Raw genomic sequence first — 15,604 nt, 5'->3', positions numbered from 1 at the left:
AAACCGCGCCCGAGATTTCAATACTCATTCGCTAGCTACGCGCAAACTATTAGCCCTGCAGAGAAAAAGTACAGAAAATTTTTGTAGGAAATTTAGTGTATTTACAATCTGTACTGGGATACGTTTTCGCTAGAGGCAGAATCATTGAGTTATTCAAAAAGAATGTACAAAAGTGATCCTACAACGCACTTCACTTCCATATTCAACCGCCAACGTTCAAGATTTTGTGACGTCTCCTGGCAAGACATTTACAAAATCGTAATAATGTATAAAAATAATAAAATAATAAACATCTATCTGTATTATTATTATTATTTAATTACTGTATGAATGGTTGTAGATTATGTAAAAAAAGAAAAACAATTTTTCATTTTTATGTTTGTGCAATATTTATGTATTTATATTTCACAAACAACGTCTGTGGTCGGCGAATGTATGTATAGAAGCAGACAATGATAGTTAGAAATAATTACAAAGATGCCAGTAAATTACCTATAACTAGTGGAGGTTAAAACATTACTCTCTCTGTCTTCTTGTAGGCGTTAAAGTTGTAAGAGCCCGTGACGCTCGCTTGAATCCTTAGGTAGCCCTCGTTTGTCCTTTGATCGAGAAAGACGCCATTGGAGGCTGATATTTGTAAAAGGTGTGTACTTTCAATTTATGTTGATTTTTTGAATATAGAAATTGTTAAAATTATTACCTGTAATAATTTATTGCTAGCTCGCCCAAGATTTCATTCCACATTCTTAGCCGTTTTCAGCACATTAGGAATTTTTCATGACGCAAAGCCGTGCAGCGATTGCGGGAGCCGCTGCCGCGGCAAATTCAAATTAAATTGAATGAAAGCAGTTCTCCCGCAATATAGCGGGCAGGTAACGGTACATTTAAATTTTCTCTTTCAGCTTCCTGGCGACTTCAGAGGGAAATTGTGGATTTTATTATGTCATTTTCAGGTGGACATGGGCAGCTGCTATTATGTTATCAGTTACGTAAATAATTCATGAGTGATAAAATTTTACTTGTGTGTGATCAAAGACTGGTGTGCAAAACCTGTTCTGACTAATAACAAACAAATCAGATTTCATCTTTTTTTAGTTTCATGCTCTCATGTTAGTCTTAGCAGTTAATAGTGTTCATATATTTAAAAAAAATCCACTGCAGCTTTTACGTCTAGTGAACACAACATACTGTAACTTCCGTACAGGTAATCAGAGTAATTTTCAGTGCATTAGAGAGATGAAAGTAGCGAAGGCCATTTTTTTTATTCCATAATTAGGTACAGTAATGATGCCATGTTCCATATCTAGCGAGCCAGATCAGTGTTATATAAAAGTAGCTTGCAAATTAAAGATCGTACGTCTAAGGCAGGAAATCTTCGAGTGTTGTGCGCATCCCCAAATAACAGGTCAAAATGCATAAATAGAAAATATTTTCAACTGCAGAAACTAAGAGTGAGAATCATATTTTATCTGTCGTGCTCGCACCAATAAGCAGTATAAAATTAATTACAATATTGTGCCATATAAGCTGTATATAAAGTAAAAAGGGTGTGCAGTGGGGATTACGTGACAATTTGTATTATGTTGTTCATGGCAGTCCGTCATACCATTGAAAAATACTTGCGACTGCACGGATTATTTCCCACATTTGACGTTTCCTGGTCTTTATTGACTGGCTTTGTTACGCCACGGTCGAGGACTTACATATTGAAAAACTGACGTTTGTGTAAGTTTTATCTAACAATTTTGTGAATTTTAACAGCATAAAATAAACAATTACATCGTGCTTTTGTTAGGCCTCCTGATTACGAAACTACTGTGCTCGTAAGGGTCAAGTTTTGATCAAATTGTCGACGCAGTTGCTTTTAGTATACTGTTTACGAAAGTCGTTTTTCTTTCATTACCCTCACGGGCATGTTTAAATCAACAGTGGCAACGAAGCAGCCGACTGTGCTAGTAGCGTAACAGTCCAAACAACAGAGACCAAAAAATGTCGAACACAGGGAATAGTTCGCGTAGCCGGAATTTTCCTGCAGTGGTAGGAGAGAGTGCCATGAGCATTATACCAGAAATCTTGATTGGTGAGGGATGAGTGCTAGGTGGATGTGGCTTTAAAGGTCACTTTGGTACTTTTTTTTTCGAATAACATCGAAAACCGTGGCCTCCAGCGAAAACGTTTCCCAACAGAAATTTAACTACATTAAATTTCCTACAAAAAGATACTGCTCATTTTTTCTGCAGGACTAGTAGTTTGCGCGTAGCGAGCGAGAGAATGTGAAAATCTCTCGCGTGGTTTATGAAGGCGATCTGTAACATTGTGGGTTACATAAAACTGTAGCGGTAGGGGCAGCTCAGTCATCCTGTAGATAGTTCATCAATCCCGGTAAGCGAGGATTTCGACGATTTTGCCTGTTATTGACATCGATACTGGCGAGATACCGAAACATGTGACATAAATGGCCTTATCTTTTGATTGCACTGACTTCGAAGCTCAAGTGGTTCACATCGAAAAAGGGACCACAGACCTTAGAATGTGACATAAAGTTCAACTTGGTACGTCTACCCGACCCTGGGAAAAAGTCGAGCGGCCATACAGACAGACGGACAACGAAGTGATCCTAGAAAGGTTCCGTTTTTACCGATTGAGGTACGGAACCATAAAAATGAGGACACCTGGCCTGCCTGAAAGGAATAAAGTTGTAGCAGACCAAAGATGCAAAACGACAATCAGAAAAAAGAATAGCAGCAGGTAAGTCACAAGAATGTGCCTCCAACGAACGACGTCTAGAGAGCAAGCTGCTTAGTATGGGAAAGAAGACCCAAGTTGTTAAGACGTTCATGCGCATTGTGCTGCTGCGTGGTTGTGTAAGTTGGGGCGTTCAAGACCGACAGCAAGCTGTTACAGACTAAGGGACTCTACCTCAGGAGAAGGACCAGCTGGACAGGAAGCTAATCAAACGAATACGTTTTGCAAGTGATCAGTGAGCAGAGAAAGCACAAATCAACTATGGTTAAAAAGCAAACAGAACTTTTTGGATATTTATTTCGTCAAAACAAATTTTTAAAGACGTATTGGATGGAAAAATCGGAGGGGAAAATCAAGGGGAGGTCGCAAAATACACTTCAATACAATAAAAAACAAAAAACGATGCACATCGAAGCAGTTATCAGAATGGGATGGAAAATTATAAATGTGTTGTACATTTACAATCAAACAAATGGTTTCTCTGAAAGAAAGAGCAAGTCAATAACGCGTTGGTCAACTTCTGGTCCTTATGCAAACAGTTGTTCGGCTTGGTATTGATCGACAGCGTTGTTGGATGTCGTCCTGAGGGCGATCGTGCTAAATTCTGTCCAACTGGCGCCTTAGATCGTCAAAATCGCAAGATGGTTGTGAAGCCCTGGCCGTCCTGCTCCAAACGTTCTCGATTGGAGAGAGATCCGGCGACCTCGCTGGCGAAGGTGTAGGGTTTGGCAAGCATGAAGACAAGCTGTAGAAACTCTCACCGTGTGCGGGCGGGCATTGTCTTGTTGAAATATAGGCCTGGGATGCCTTGCCTTGAAGGGCAAGAGCCGACCGGAGTGGCCGAGCGGTTCTAGGCACTACAGTCTGGACCGATACGGTCGCAGGTTCGAATCCTGCCTCGGGCATGGATGTGTGTGATGTCCTTAGGTTAATTAGGTTTAAGTGGTTCTAAGTTCTGGGGGACAGGGGTGCCGAGGATGACAAGCAAAGGGGTCCTGTCAGGAGAAAAAACGCCACCCCAAGCTGTCACTCTTGGTTGTCGGGCTGTATGGTGGGCGACAGTGAAGTTGGTATCCCTGCCGTCCAGAGCATCTCCAGGCACGTCTTCGGTCTGCAATCTCATTGACTGGAATAGAATTTTCTTCAGTGATGAGTCCTGTTTCCAATTGCGCCCCAATGACCATCGAAGACGTGTCTGGAGACAGCCCACACAGTGGTGGAATACCAATCTGACTTTTGTCCGCCATATGACCCGAGAACCCAGAGTGATAGTCTGGAGTGTCATATCTTTTTATAGCAGGTCCCCTTTGGTTGTCGTCAGCGGCACCCTTACAGTAAAGCGGTACGCCTACGACATTCCAAGCCCCGTTTTGTTGCTCTTCATGCAAGCCATCGCAGACTCACACCTCAACAATACGAGGTGTGACAATAAAGTAATGAGACTGATTTTCTTTGCAAGATGTGGCAACCCTGCAGGCTTGAGTAGGCACAATATCTCTGACCTTGGTCTATAAGCTGCTTCTAGTCCAAGCGGCACATCATGCAACTGCTCAGTCGTGAGGTGTGCTGTAATAAGTTAACACGTGTTTGTGTCTCTCGTCACGGAAATGAAACCACATAATATTGCGCAACGGTATGCCATTTCTTTTTGCGTTAAACTGGGTGAAAACGCGACGACAACTTACAGTAAGCTTCAGAAGGCTTTTGGAGAGGAGGTTATATCAAGAGCCCAAGTTTTTCGTTGGCAGAACGAATGTTGAAGATGAAGACCACAGTGGACGACCATCAACCTCACAGGCGGATGTCAACTTGGCCAGGGTGAGTGAACTCGTACGATCTGATCGAAGATTATCCGTGAAAATGTGTGCAGAAGAACTGAACATCAATCGAGAAACGGTTCCCCTAATAATCTTGGTAGCAGAAAGATTTGTGCAAAAATGTAGTAGCACTCCGTCTTCAGGCCACAAGTGGCCCATCCGGACCATCCGACCGCCGTGTCATCCTCAGTTGAGGATGCGGATAGGAGGGGCATGTGGTCAGCACACCGCTCTCCCGGTCGTGGTCCCCAAAAATCTCACACCACAACAGCGAGAAACACAGAAAAATAATTGTTGAGCCGTGTTATCACCGGTGATGAAAGTTGGTTTTTTCAGTACGATCCAGAGACAAAACGCCAAAGCTCGCAATGGTGCTCAAAGGGCTGACCCAGACGAAAAAAAGCTCTCATGTCAAAGTCAAAAGTGAAATGCATGCTTGTGTGCTTCTTTGATTCCAAGGAAATTGCTCATAAAGAGTGGGTGCCTCCTGGACAAACCGTTAACCAATATTACTATAAAGAAATTTTAGAAAGACTTCGTAAAAGATTTCTTTGTGTCCGTGCCAACATTGCTGATAATTGGATTCTGCATCACGATAATGCGCCATCCCATACTGCTCTGTCAGTACAGCAATTTTTAACCTCAAAACAAATTTCAGTACTATCAGAGCCACCTTATTCACCAGATATCGCTCCGTGCGACTTTTTCCTATTTCCAATAGTCAAAACAGCGGTCAAGGGACACCATTTTCAGACAACACAAGATGTCCAAGAAGCTGTGACGAAGGTCTTGGAGGATATTACAAAAGATGAGTTCCAGAAATGTTACCATCAGTGGCAGAAGCGCTGGAAAAAGTGCGTGCAGTCAGACTGGAACTACTTTGAAGGAGACAACACTAAACTGGACTAAAACGGCAAGCAACTTTATCACGTGAGTCTCATTACTTTATTGTCGCACCTCGTATAATGCCCGCCCGCACACGATTGTCTACTGCTTGTCTTCGTGTTTGCTAAACCCTACGTTGGTCCGTATCTAGGGATTTTGAAGATCTAATGAGCCAGTTGGGCAGAATTGAGCACGATATCTCTAAGGAAGACATCCAACAACTCTGTCGATCATTTCCAAGCCGAATAATTGATGGCATAAGGGCCAAAGGCTGTTGCCTTGTTCAATATGTGATGCTCTTTCTCTTGAATAAATCGTCCAATTTCCCTGAAACTGTAATCATTTGTTTGTCTGTACACGTACATTACATCTATCGATTTCCGCCCGATTCGGATAAATTCCTTCGTAGTTCATCGTTGTTTCTTTCCCTTAGGGTGTATAATAGCCGAAGATCTGTTGGTAGTATCAAAGTGCTGAAATTATCGAGAAATGAAGAAGACAGCAGAAAATAGAGAATAGCGGTTCAAGTAAAAGCTGAGCGGAATTAAATTCATTGACATGAAATGGTTGTATTGGGCGTATAGTTTAAATGTCTTAAAACAAATTGATTACTGGCGCAGAGAGAGAATACAATTGGGGGGGGGGGGGGGGGGAGGGGATACGGTGCTCAAATTACATTAACAAGGTATCACCTACGCAAGGGTTGCGTAAAAGCACGCAAGACAATTCAGTGACCGGTTGGTACGAGGAGAAAATTAAGTCGTTCTGGGCGACAGAAAAATCGCGAGTGTTAACTTCGCGCGTATCCTGCTTATGGATCGTGAGGACTGACTTTTTCGTGTGGAGTGTGGTTTCTGTTCTTGTGAAAATCACGTGTGAAAGTAACAGAACCGATTTAATCTGGCGCAAGTTATAGTTCCATGTATGGACAGACTTCTTGTCGGCCGCCTTAGCAGGTTCCACTATCGCAGATGGTCAGTCAACAACATGTGTTCTCGTATAGTATTCAGCAAGCTCGCACGATATTGAATCTCGAATTCTCGAAAATATTTGAGATGCGCCTCGTACTAGAATAGCATTTGGTTTTACAATCGTCGGAAAGATGAGCAAAATTCGTTAAACTTACATGGATGTGGTGTCTGTTCTTTCGGACATGACCTCCTCCTTCCGTGTGGATGCACACATATTAACCGAACTCTTACCGGACTTAGTAAGAATGTCTTCAACAAGTAATGAGTGTGTTGGGTAGGGACACTACGAATATAGTGTGTGGACATATAAGGTGAAAATGGGGTCTCGCGGGACGTGTGCGCGAGATAGTCCCTGCAGTCGCACTATCCTCTGTGCTCTCGGTGGCTCAGATGGATAGAGCATCTGCCATGTAAGCAGGAGATCCCGGGTTCGAGTCCCGGTCGGGGCACACATTTCCACCTGTCCCCGTTGATACAAATCAACGGCCGTCAGTAGCTGAAGGAATTAATATATAATTCTAAAATCGGTAAGCCGTTTTCTACATGCTTTCCTTGAGGGCGCAAAAAAGGAAGGAATATAAAACATATATTTACTTTATCACCGTGAAATGCAAGGATGGGCCAAATGGGTGGATATGGATAAATAAAACTTATTGTTTAAGGTGACTGCTAGCAATAAGCTGGATATCTGTGTCCCGAATTAGGGTCTGGCACAAATATACATTTGTGAATAACATATTAAACATAAAAAAGTAATTATACATCGTTTATTTTTCAGTCTCAGTTGCACTTTTTTTACGATGTGATTAGTGTCGACCCTGTAGGTCACCTTCAGATCTATGTAACTGCGTTATCAACACTTGGTGTCTGTACTGGAACTACACGCCGCAACATTAAATACACTCCTGGAAATGGAAAAAAGAACACATTGACACCGGTGTGTCAGACCCACCATACTTGCTCCGGACACTGCGAGAGGGCTGTACAAGCAATGATCACACGCACGGCACAGCGGACACACCAGGAACCGCGGTGTTGGCCGTCGAATGGCGCTAGCTGCGCAGCATTTGTGCACCGCCGCCGTCAGTGTCAGCCAGTTTGCCGTGGCATACGGAGCTCCATTGCAGTCTTTAACACTGGTAGCATGCCGCGACAGCGTGGACGTGAACCGTATGTGCAGTTGACGGACTCTGAGCGAGGGCGTATAGTGGGCATGCGGGAGGCCGGGTGGACGTACCGCCGAATTGCTCAACACGTGGGGCGTGAGGTCTCCACAGTACATCGATGTAGTCGCCAGTGGTCGGCGGAAGGTGCACGTGCCCGTCGACCTGGGACCGGACCGCAACGACGCACGGATGCACGCCAAGACCGTAGGATCTACCCTGGCCAGCAAGATCTCCGGATCTGTCCCCCATTGAGCATGTTTGGGACTGGATGAAGCGTCGTCTCACGCGGTCTGCACGTCCAGCACGAACGCTGGTCCAACTGAGGCGCCAGGTGGAAATGGCATGGCAAGCCGTTCCACAGGACTACATCCAGCATCTCTACGATCGTCTCCATGGGAGAATAGCAGCCTGCATTGCTGCGAAAGGTGGATATACACTGTACTAGTGCCGACATTGTGCATGCTCTGTTACCTGTGTCTATGTGCCTGTGGTTCTGTCAGTGTGATCATGTGATGTATCTGACCCCAGGAATGTGTCAATAAAGTTTCCCCTTCCTCGGACAATGAATTCACGGTGTTCTTATTTCAATTTCCAGGAGTGTACCATCTCCCTTTAAAAGCACTATTGATGCCACACATTAAGGAGACAACAACGTTATGTTGCCTTCAAGGACGGTAATATTCCTTCCTGAAGTGTGACAAAAGGTATCTCAGGCTTGGCTGTTGTTGCTCCAGGAACGAAGTGTGCACTCATAATCTCGAACAGCTGCCGTGGAGATATTCGTCTACCAGCAGCTGTCTGGTGGCGATGCGAACGGGAAATTACGACCTTCCGCCGTGACTCCAGTGCTTTTGTCCGTCGATTTCGCGTCGATTCTCGATGGACAGTAAGTATCTTCTGTAGTCAGCAGAGAAAGTTTAATGCAGCTCCAAATAACGGTCGCAATTTCCTATCAGGATCTGTAGTTCTAGGACAGCTGGAAGAATCGAAAATCCACAATAGCTGCAGATGATATGCAGTGATCATGACTAATAAGCCCGAAACACGCTGTTTTCTATTGTTGAGAATAATTAATGCATCTGTGAAAATATTTGGAAACCTCATCTGATGGTAATAGTTAATATAGCCTATGTACATGTATGCAGCACTAAGTTTTCGGATGTGGACATTATTTCAGAAGAACCAGATCGTCGCTAATAACGCTAACATCTCCACAAGAAAGCGTTCAGGGAGCTTTACCTACCTTTTTCGCGTCTTATCCGTAAATTGAAAAGATTCGAGATATCAGCCATTCGCCATGCGATATCTTTTTGAAACGTGTCTGAAAGTAAAGATTAACTAAAGACCAGCTACTAAAAGTCGTTTGGACTGTAATAGAATAACTGGCAGTGTGTGAAAAATTTTCGTTACAATTATAACTACACTAAAGGATCAATGTCACTGTACTTACACTATATCCTATTGCAGTTGCACGTGGAGACAGTATATGGACTCACCTGAAACAATCGAGACAATAATAATTAGTTTACACGTCATTATCTGGGAAAGTAATACAGAAATATTTATAGTACAATTATTACATTTTCAAAATCAAAGATTTAAACAGGCTCTTATAAATCAGCATTTCAGTGATAAACTAATTACGAGGGTGTACTGAAAAGTAATGCTGCAGAACATTTTTTCTGAAAGCATTTAAAGCTTCTTAAAACAAACCTTATTAACATTCTACATCCTTATTCCTCGTGTCCACATATTTGCAGCCCTCAGGCGCTTAGAGGGCTCCGAAATGGCGTCTGACATGGCGGTGTGTAATGAAACTATGTCCGTACGCGAGAAACAAGGTGTTGTAATAGAGTTTTGAATTCGAGGAGTTCGTCCACACGTGGAGCACCCTCTCCTTCTGCGTGACAATGAGAGACCATACACGAGCTTTGCGATATCTGCAACAATCCGACGCCATGGGTTCCTCCATGCAGTCCCGACTTGGCTCCATCTGATTTCCGTCAGTTTCAAAAGCTTTAAGAACACCTTCGAGGGTATCATTTTGATAGTGATGAAGCGGTGCAAGCAGAGATGAGGTTGAGGCTCCGTAAACAAAGTCAAACACATTCTGCAGTGGCGTATCAGAAAACTGGTCTCTCGTTTGAAAAGAATGTGATCGTCGCTAGGGTAACAATGTTGTGAATAAAATAAGTACACTACTCGCCATTAAAATTGCTACACCAGGAAGAAATGCGGATGATAAACGGGTATTCATTGGACAAATATATTGTACTAGAACTGACATGTGGTTATATTTTCACGCAATTTGGGTGCATAGATCCTCAGAAATCAGTACCCAGAACAACCACCTCTAGCCGTAATAACGGCCTTGATACGCCTAGGCATTGAGTCAAACAGAGCTTGGATGGCGCGTACAGGCACAGCTGCCCATGCAGCTTGAACACGATACCAAAGTTCATCAAGAGTAGTGACTGGCGTAATGTGACGAGCCAGTTGCTCGACCACCATTGACCAGACGTTTTCAATTGGTGAGAGAGCTGGAGAATGTGCTGGCCAGGGCAACAGTCGAACATTTTTTGTATCCAGAAAGGCCCGTACAGGACCTGCAACATGTGGTCGCGCATTATCCTGCTGAAATGTAGGGTTTCGCAGGAATCGAATGAAGGGTAGAGCCACGGATCGTAACACATCTGAAATGTAACGTCCACCGTTCAAAGTGCCGTCAATGCGAACAAGAGGTGACCGAGACGTGTAACCAATGGCACCCCATACCATCACCCCAGGTGATACGCCAGTATGGCGATGACGAATACACGCTTCCAATGTGCGTTCACCGCGATGTCGCCAAACACGGGTGCGACCATCATGATGCTGTAGACAGAACCTGGATTCATCCGAAAAAATGACGTTTTGCCATTCGTGCACCCAGGTTCGTCGCTGAGTACACCATCGCAGGCGCTCCTGTCTGTGATGCAGCGTCAAGGGTAACCGCAGCCATGGTCTCCGAGCTGATAGTCCATGCTGCTGCAAACGTCGTCGAACTGATGGTTGTTGTCTTGCAAACGTCCCCATCTGTTGACTCAGGGATCGAGACGTGGCTGCACGATCCGTTACAGCTATGCGGATAAGATGCCTGTCATCTCGACTGTTAGTTAAACGAGGCCGTTGGGATCCAGCACGGCGTTCTGTGTTACACTCCGGAGCCCACCGATTCCGTATTCTGCTAACAGTCATTGGATCTCGACCAACGCGAGCAGCAATGTCGCGATACGATAAACCGCAATCGCGATAGGCTACAATCCGACCTTTATCAAAGTCGGAATCGTGATGGTACGCATTTCTCCTCCTTACACGAGGCATCACAACAACGTTTCACCAGGCAACGCCGGTCAACTTTTGTTTGTGTACGAGAAATCGTTTGGAAACTTTCGTCATGGCAGCACGTTGTAGGTGTCGCCACCGGCGCGAACCTTATGTGTATGCTCTGAAAAGCTAATCATTTGCATATCACAGCATCTACATCCTGTCGGTTAAATTTCGCGTCTGTAGCACGTCATCTTCGTGGTGTAGCAATTTTACTGGCCAGTAGTGTAGATATGAAGAATAAGACTTTAGAATGTTAATTAAGTTTATTTTATTTAAAAAAACTTTTAGGAGTTTTCATATAAAAAATTAGGAGACATTACATTTCAGCACGTCCTCGTACAATAGTTTAACAGCCTGTTTGTCTATAATTGCTGGCTAAAGATAAACAACTTTCAAATATGTCATTAAAAGTAGTTCAGTTAAAACTTAGTACTTTACAAAACAATTTTGTTTCTTGTCCCAGTCGCGTAACTTTTACAGCTGTGAACAGTTTCGACGTTTATGCCATCGCCAGGTAGCCATTTTGTTCTTATAGCCTCTAGGGCCGTCGGAGCAACATGTCACACAGGTTAACATGCAGTTCCCGGCCACCGCCCTATCTGATGATAACTTAAACGTCTAAATTGGTCACAGCTGTAAAAGTTTGTGACTGGACTGAAAATGAAATTACGTTGTAATAATTGACTTCGTTGATGTCTCGCAGTCATATGCCTAAGTTTAACATTCTACATAGCAGGCTATATAAACTGATCAAAGAGATGTTTTATTAGATTTTAAATTCATCTCTTATAAGGAAATATGGGACTATTATGCAACGAAATGCGCACTAGCGAATAGTTCGAGTACTCCTGCCTTGCTGAACTCAACATATAAATTCACAGCTTATTACAGAACGCTGGTACGTATAACTATAATCTGCTGACAAAATTTAATCTATAAATGGATAGTGTTCTATTTGAGGCCAACAGTAAATGACTGTGTGAATAGGAATACTGACTTCCTGTACGTAATTAAGCGTCTTAGTTCATTTACATTTTCGGCGTGCATGATTACAACTAAGAGACATAAAAAATAAAGAAATTCGGTGATTCTGCATATTGATAGCCAGCAATGAATTACTCAATCATTATTTGTGGAAACAAAGATATCAGTTTCAGCATCTGAAACGTACTCCCACAGCATCTTGCAAACTTTTACAAAAATTGGTATTTTGACAATTGTCTTTTCCTTTTTTAAAACGTATATATTTTTGCTCAGATATTGTGCAAAGGATCATTATATTACGAAAAGTTAAAACAGTCTCTACAAATACTTCGAAAGTATGACATTAGTACAGAATATAATCATGTATGTGGCTGCGCAAGTGACTGACGAAGCAAATTATTTTTTTTTGTGGCAAATGTACTAGCATTTCAGGAGACTGAAGAACTTCGTGGTTGACATCTTCGTTACTCGATTAAAGAGTGCGAGGGAGTCTTAATCTGAGAATTTTTGGTTATAACATAAACTTATTAACATAATAACTTTAAGTCATTGTATTCTATTGCACTCAAATACAAAAAAAGTTAATGTTAGACTTTTTTCCATATCCGACATATACAAGCATTTTTGTTTTGATGAAGCCTATACTGATCTCTTAAAACATGGAGATGTTCGTTCCTTTAACCATTGTTTACTCGTGCAATGCTAGTGACGGGTCTCAGAAAATTATTGATGCTAAATTTTATTACATTAACGTCCATTTATTGCCTAAATACAAAATCACTAATTCAACCAAGAGTCACATAATGAAAAGACACATTTTATTGAAACTTTATACTGAACGTATTTTGCCCCAAGCTACACAATTTACGGAAAATAGCGCCACATTTTGCATTATTTCCTCTATTACAACTGTTGCTTGTATTCGAAGAGGCGAGTCATCAGGTTGGTACGGCGCCTCGTCTGAAACATTGCAGGGCCTCGTTCGAAACATCGATGGCAGTTTGTGAGAAGGCAATATGATACCCCGTATCTTCGCCAGTGGAAGTCTGTGTAGGACGCCACACGCTGCCGCGAAGCTCGATAGTAAGTACGAATATTCTGCCAGGCAGTTTTTATCATGTTTAAACCACGTGAAGCTTGCCTGGCGAATTTCATGCTCTCTAAGTTTAATATTTCCAACGCCGTATTCAGCCCAGAAAGCTTATTTACAAGCGGGTTGCGATTTACTTCACAGCTGCATTTTAACTTCTTAGATTGCGACGTGAACTACCAGTTTGAAAATGACATATACAACCATTTAAATAAATATCAAGTGGTCTGTGATACAATGCACAGAGTACTCTGTAACGAAGCGTGGAAAGACACAAAAATGAAATTGTGTAAAATAATGGCTACAAACTGGAATAAAGCTTCCACTTCAACTCATGGCAGGTGGGTTGGGGTAAAATAACTTTGGAAAATCCTCAGCTACTCCTTAGCAACTCTGGCAGCAGATCCCAGGTTAACGTCGTGTTCCCTCCTTGTGGAATGCAGGTGACGGGAGAGAGCAGGCGAGGAGGAGTAAAGTGGCAGCGCCACTACCTGTCTAGACAGAGGCAGGTAATCTACACTGGAGATCTCTCACTCATAACTCTCAGTCAAAGTCGGATGAATCTCAAACATGGAGTGCTTATAAGAGCATGCTGTTATTTGTAGCTTTAGCACAACAGCTCTCAAACAACGCATAAAGTATTATCTGAATAAGGTAATAAGGAAATAGAGGAATACATGGTGATATGAGAAAACGAAGACTTAAATGTTATGGGCACATTGTTGTGTATGAGGCGGAACTATGGGCCTCATGAAGAAAGGGTGACCGGGCTGAGTCACACAATTTGACTCTTAGTCTGATCACGAGGTGTGGCCATTGCACGCTTTGATCACGTAGGCTGACGTGAGGATCAATGTACTATACTTGACGGGATGTATCTGGAACATCTTAGGTGATTAGAAAGTTAGTAGACAGGAATACAACTAAATACTTAGCGTTAATTCAGCATCAGCGGTGAACGTCGATCTCGACTTTGTACAATAATATTTACAAGTGCAGTTATAGACTGAACTGCGAATACTGCTTTACAATTCTGATTGCTTCACACATGTAGATCAATTGTCAATGCATGAACTGTATGTGGCGCCTGGCTAGGTCGTAGCTACAGACTTAGCTGAAGGCTATGTTAACTAGCGCCTCTGCAATTGGGATCTTTGAAGCTATAACGAGTGAAGCATTCCTTTTAAAGTCGGCTGTAGAACTGGCCAGCGCGCTAGCTTGTCTCGTAAGACCAGCCGAGTGGCGGCGCTCGGTCTGCTAGCGTCGACAGTGGCGACTCGCGCGTCCGATGTGTACTGACGGACCGCGGCCGGTTTGAAGCCTACAACCTAGCCAGTGTGGTGCCTTGCGGTGACACCACACACATTAAAACAATGGCACCCACAATGTTGACAAAACAAATAGTAGAATTCTACGAAAACAGAAGAAAGACCAAAACTGAGCCAATGAAATGGATTGCTGCGATTAAGGAGGATCTTAAAGCAGTCGGTATAACTCGGGCAGATTTTACAGATAGGAAAACATTCAGACACAAGATATTTGATTGGAAAGTTGGTCAGTGGGAAATTAGAAAACGGACTGCAACACCGTGGTCTGATGAAAGAAAGAGACTTCATTCTGAAAGGATGAAACAAATCTGGGCACAAAGAAAGGCCAAACATCAAACGTGACATTGATGGATTGTACCTCGCGTGATCCTACTTGGCCCATACATGAATAATAAATTATCTGAATTAATTTTGAGATTTCTGTTGCACCTTACATTTAACGTAAGAAAAGCTACAACTGTTAAAATAACGCTAAACTGCCTTAGAATTAAAATATCCTTGCTATTGTCACTAGTTGTGTGTCGAAAATTACAAATTTGCAGTTCCGCGACACACATTTGATTGTATTCGGCACCGAAATATTAACTATCGAAAGTAATTAGGCTGTTATTTGGACTGGCTGTGGCTCAAACTTTGATCGTTACGTAACCTCACGATGCACACAAATCGTATAAAATGATCTCCTTCAGAATATTGTACATAAAAAACCATATAAAACAAGGCAAATAATTGTCGAAAACACATTTCATTAATTGCATTTGAAATGAGCTCTAGTCTTCTCAATGCGACTCCAAAACGCCGATTTGCTCACAACAGAGTAACATTACAGTAAGTGGATTGTGGCGGTAACATAAAGAACAGAGACCTTCACTTTTACATTCGTTCACGCGTGCCACAGTGATTTGAACAATGCCATTTACGTAATTAAAGTGTCATAGCAGAAAATATGTCACGATTTCACAGTGAAAAATTGTCAGATACAGTGCAAAACAACTTTTCATATAATTTTGAACTGGCAGTTACGTAAATGGATTTTAAGTAATTTTTCATGTAACCAACTAATGAAAGACCAGTGCTCATGATTACAATTTTAGCGCAGCACATAGGAACAGATTTTAGTTCAGATCAAAGTATTTCATACGGCCAAGAATAAAGTTAGAGTTTCAAACCCTGTATTTCCAGTTATAATGTGTATGGAATTACTGGATGGTCAAGCTAAATATCTGAGTGGGGCTCTTACTGACGGGCA

The 15,604-nt window shown here is 42.5% G+C and overlaps 1 protein-coding gene and 1 non-coding gene across 2 annotated transcripts in view; one reads left to right on the top strand and one right to left on the bottom strand.

The window, feature by feature from the left end:
• The window catches only part of LOC124612476, a 630,115-nt gene that overhangs the window by 464,585 nt on the left and 149,926 nt on the right, over positions 1–15,604 (bottom strand). Inside the window, exon 2 of the mRNA XM_047140710.1 lies at positions 9,035–9,080. The gene's annotated coding sequence lies outside the window, so the exon portion shown is untranslated. The remainder of the gene's footprint in view (positions 1–9,034; positions 9,081–15,604) is intronic.
• Trnat-ugu lies at positions 6,793–6,867 on the top strand. The gene has a single exon. It is a non-coding gene; the product is annotated as a tRNA-Thr (tRNA).

The sequence above is a fragment of the Schistocerca americana genome, chromosome 4 (genome assembly GCF_021461395.2).
Source record: "Schistocerca americana isolate TAMUIC-IGC-003095 chromosome 4, iqSchAmer2.1, whole genome shotgun sequence".
Taxonomy (NCBI): Eukaryota; Metazoa; Arthropoda; class Insecta; order Orthoptera; family Acrididae; genus Schistocerca; species Schistocerca americana.
The sequence above is the reverse complement of the archived record's forward strand: the minus strand, read 5'-3'. Positions and strand labels throughout refer to the sequence as shown.